Source organism: Aplysia californica, unplaced genomic scaffold (genome assembly GCF_000002075.1).
Source record: "Aplysia californica isolate F4 #8 unplaced genomic scaffold, AplCal3.0 scaffold00319, whole genome shotgun sequence".
NCBI classification, from domain to species: Eukaryota; Metazoa; Mollusca; class Gastropoda; order Aplysiida; family Aplysiidae; genus Aplysia; species Aplysia californica.
The window spans coordinates 107017-112407 of record NW_004797589.1 but is presented as its reverse complement, the minus strand read 5'-3'; positions in this window follow the sequence as shown (position 1 = coordinate 112407).

Below are 5391 nucleotides of genomic sequence, written 5' to 3'. Positions count from 1 at the left end.
AGGAAATGTTTTTCTATCGGTATAGAATTAATGTTTTAATGAATGTTTCTAGTTACTCACGTTTCAACTTTATTGTGACTGTTCGTGAATTTTTATTGCATTGTTTTTTTAGTGAACACATTTTCAACCTCACTGCGAGACTATTTTTCTCATATAAAATTTTACACATATGCATTTATATTATATGTATAATACGTTGTTTTATGTACGCACTTGTTGATTAATTTTTAATACGTTATGTCTTTTTCTTTGTAATGCGCATTGTGCATCTTTTAGAAAATGGAAATGCGCAGTATAAATGCTATTTATTATTATTATTATTATTATTATTATTCAATACTTCAAAAGCTGTGATGCGCGAAAGGAACATCGGGTTTCTAGATCTACGATTTCCGTCGGCTGGTTCACATTCCCCATGATCGTCATCAATTTGCGACGTACTGGAAGTCCGAAGTTTAGCCCACTTTTGTTTTGAACAGATCACCAACAGTGCCTGGATATAATTGTTTTTCTCGAGTGACTTCCCCTTACCCGCTTCCCCTGAACAGCGGATGCAACGGCGGAAAGAGAAAAACGAAAGTAGTCATTGCCGTTGCCGTCAGCGTCCGATGATGCACAAGAATCTTGCGTTGAATGTGACGTACAGGACTGTTTTGTGTGTTTTTAGGCTACCCTATTGAATATTTTAGTGAAATTGCAGTGTTTACTTTGGATTCCTGGAACAAGAGTGTGATGTGCGAACAAACTTCTAGAGAAGTTATTTTTCTCAAATAACTGCCAAACAATACTTTCCGTGCGTTCGCTTGACATGGTACAATTTGATCAAATCACACTAAATTTAGCTGCACAAATTATCATATTTAGTTAAGACTTCAAGCAGTAAATGGTTAAAAAGGTTCAAGAGAATTCGGTTTGCAGCATATATTTTCGCACTGTCGGGGCAGGGCGTGTGGTATTGCTAACTACGGTTTTGGCCCCACCATTCAAGTAGACCTAGATCAAGGTCTACTCTATTACAATTCTAACCAAACTTTTATCCCCCTGCCCCTTTCCCTACATTTAACTCTACCCATAAAATAAAGGTAGCGTCAATTGCCACCGAGTGACGCGGTGGCAATTGACAAAAATTGACTTTGTGTCAATTGCCACCGAGTGAAGCGGTGTCAAGTCTGGAAACACTTTCTTTAGCATTATACATAATGTGTGTCTAATGGGTCAATTTCTTCTCAACTAATTTCATTGGACGAGCATCTAGTCTAGAGCTACGGTACCAACTTGGCGTGTTTTCAATGAGATGTAGGCCTAGATCTAGGCTAGCCTTAGCCCACACTTTGGTGTAGAACAGGCAATTCTAGAAGTAGAAGGTCACAAACGCACACAAACTCAAGCAGAAAAGACACATACACACACACAGAGGGACAGAGAGGCGAACGCACAAACACCGAGCACAATACGCTTGATCTACCCACCAACGCAAAAGAGCTCCAATTTACTCGGCGGCAATTGACACTATGAAAAATAAAAGTTTCTGTTGAGATCCCAGTCAGTCTCCTGGGCTGTCAATTCAGCAGGCTGGCATCTGGATCTACAGATGTCGTCTAGATTTAGCACTCCACTAAATGTGGATTCGGCGCGCATGCGTTTTCTGCACAAAAGCGTGAGTTGACATCTGTGACCTAACGCCTCGTTAACGGAAGGTACGATATGGTCTTCTTTATTGCCACCAAAATACATGTGTTGGCGCCACAGTGGTTACCTTGCGTCTGTTTCACGTCTGTTCATTTCCGATTGTGAAAAATTCTTCAAGAAAGCTTTTTACTGCAGCACTAAAAACTTCCCGGCTTTCGACCGTCAACGCAGTGTATCCTTTGCCTTTGTGTTCCAGCGTACGTCTTGCACTTGTTTCACTAAAATCATGGACCCTTGTGAAAGATTAATTGAAGAGGTGCAAAAGCGGCCAGCTGTATTTGACAAGACAAACGACAATTATTGCAACAGAGTGTATTTGAATAAGCAATGGACTGATATTGGAGAAAAGATAAATTTGTATGGTAAGTGGCATTGTTTTTAACCCTCGTCCTGAGGGGGCCGGGTTTATGTCGCCCGATAAGCCTATTTCAGCACATCACCTGCGTTCTGGTCGCGAGTCAGTCTAGCCCCTGGCTCAGCGCACCGAGCATCATCTCAGGTAAAATTCGGGTCCCGCGTCGGATCCCCATTCACACAGGTCAAGTGTGTGTGCGCCAGTCAGCTTGAGTTTGTGTGCATTTGTGGCCTTCTTCTAGAACTGCCTGCGTTGGTCCATAATTGAGGCATACGTCTCATTCAAAACACGCCAAGTCGGTAGCTCTAGATGATCGTCCAATGAAATTATAGAAGAAATTGACCCACTCAGACATGAGGAGCTCGAAAGGATAGTCAGGAAACAAGACTTCCATTTTTCTCTACAAAATCTTTCAAATGAGCTTGATTTTGTGTGAAATGATACTACCTGATAAAAAAATAAGCTTGTTTGATAGTTTTGAATACCATTGTGCAGGTACAAAGAACAATTTGAGTGCAAAACATTCGGAAATTGACCTATTATTCCCTTTCGAACCTCAGGTCATTCATAACAACAAGAGCGTCTACAAAGGTTATTCGAATATGGGCGTAACTACTCGTAATGAATGTCTTATCAGCTTATGAGAGGGGGGTTATACATGTGTTTGTAACACTTTATAAATAGAAAGCTATGAAAGATAGAGCGTTATTTTCATCATTGATTAACACTCCCGCGCCCACGGTATTCATGGCGAAAACACAAGTTTCCCGGCGCGCGCGCTGTACACCAACAGTACACGCCGAGTAACCCCGGAACGTCCGACGTAATCGGTTGCTGATAAGATTCGCATCTCAGCACAGACGCAGGACAAGAGTTATTTGAGTTTAGGAAGGACTTCCATAACGAGCGACCACTCCAATGTACGCAATAAAGAAGGGACTTTTGAGTGGGACATGTAAAAGATAGGGTTTAGTATTTGGTTGGGCAATAAAGAAAGTAAACTGAATTTGTGTTATTTTGTATTCCTCTTGCCTTCCTTTATCTCTTCACCTGGAATGGGAATTATTAGTGACATGTTAACATCTGAAAGCATACATAATAATATGACAGGATTAGAAAAATCAGTGGCGTGGCCGGGAATCGAACCTGTAAGTAAGGGAAGCAAACATGATTAGTAGTCCAGCAGCATTTATTATAACCACTATGCTTAACAGCTGGTGTTACCAATGTGGAAAAAAAAAGTTCTTATAAACCTAGTTGAGTTAAAAAGTGGAAGTGTATCACCTTTCAAAACTACCAAAACGCAATTATTTTTTACCTCGCAGGATTTTGTCGAGGTTCTTTCGCAAAATTACGAAAGATGATATGATCGGCAACAACCCCCCCCCCCCCAAATGGAAATTTCTGAGTCGCGTTAACCTCATTTGCATAAAATGGCGGACTTTCGTTTTCTGAGTTGCCGCTGTGGACAAGCGCGGATTTCTCCGTACCGGTCTACCTTTAAAAAATAACAAAATCATTTCGCACGTGTTTTGAGCGGGAGAAAAAAAGAAAGACAAGAATCTAGAAGACGCATTCTGTTGTAACCAATCGCAACCTCAGGGCTTTGTTATCCCATCTCCATGTGTAAGAGTGAAAACAGTACATATAACAAATAGCAAGGTTTACCCAGGACTGGACGCCTGAGCTTACTGAGAAGGTCGGTGATTTATATCTAATGCTACCCCTATCCCTAACTTTAACCCTAAACCTAAATACCCTTAAACCCTAACTCTAAAACTAACCCTATCCCTAAACCCTAACCCAAACCCCTAAACCCTAACTCTTAATACCCCTAAACCCTAACTCTAACTGTAACCCTAACCCTAAACACTAACCCTACCCTTACTCCTACCCCTACCCTTAGCCCTAATCCTTAAATGTCTCTTCTACCCTGTTTCATAGTGGTCGCTCGTTATTCATTGGAGGATTAATCGAGATGAGAATTTGGCTAGAAACCTAAGAAAACCTGGCAAATCAGCCCTCCCGAAGAGCGGAAGTTGATAAAGTATGCCGGGTCAATAATGGCTGCGCCCTGAGTAAATTTTACTAATCCCCGACTCAGATCTTCAAATCGTTGAACAGGGCCTAAAACTGTGCAAAGGACCGTAATTTTGTCATGTCCAGGTAGTATAACAGTGACTTTCGTTCTCCCATAAGAATTGTGGTGCTCAACAAGTACAATCTTGAATTAATAGTGGTCGCTCGTTACGGAAGTCCTCCCTGAGTTTATACTTTGGGTAGCCATATTTTCACGGCATGCCGTCTGAAGATCGTAGTTGATATTTTCCCGGCATGCTGTCTGAACATCGGAAGTGAACCTATAGGGTATGCCGTCTTGAGTGGAAAGATCAGAATTGATATTTCGACGGATAGGCTCTGTTTGAAGTGTATCAATGCAAGAATTGTGTTTGTTTTCCAGGCGACGAGTCGGGTGATCATCCCTACCCGACCAGATCCCATCCGCAAATGGGCACCCTACTTTGGCAAAAAAAAACCCAAACCAGTCTTCTCTCCATTTTGCTTCCACAAAATAAATTGTGCATCTCTCACTCTCGTTACAATGACACAAAACATTTCATCATTGTCCATAATGCACAAAATGATAGCAAAGGATAAACACTGTACTAAACATAATAATGTATTATTAAATTGTATCTATAAAACTATAATGCGTTACATGGAAAAGGGATTATAGGCTTAAGTATAAATAGTCCGGATGTTCTGATTGGCTGAATTTATGTGCCGTGGAATTATCACTTCCGATTTTTCGATGGCCTGCCGTATAAATATCCACTTAGATCTAGAGTCGATGTGCCAGACCGCGGCAGTTTAATGAGGTCAAGAGGCTGTGACTCTTGTGCGTTAAGAAAACATGAATGGCGTGTGTGGTCACATGACTGACCCATTTCTTCTCAGTTTGGATGCTGTTGCAGTGATCTCCCTTGATTTGTGTGCCGGAACCAGGACGAACCGCAGTGCCTCTCGATAGCCCGCAGTGCGGCAAGGTGCCCTAACCGCGGCATTTTTTTTTACCGAGCGCGGCAATTATGCCCTCACCGCGGCATTTTGCCTGCCACAATTATGCCCTCACCGCGGCATTTTGCCTGCGCAGTGCGCGGCATTCCTTGCTATAGTTCTCTGATAATACAGAGAGAAACCTGTGTTACTTGCATATTATATTTTACTTGTTTTTCATTGTTTTCATTCATTCATTTGTTCATGCATTCAGAATGACCACTCATTTTGAAAATAATGAAAATATTTATGGTTCAAAATAAGAAATGAGGTAGTAAAAGGTTTCTTAC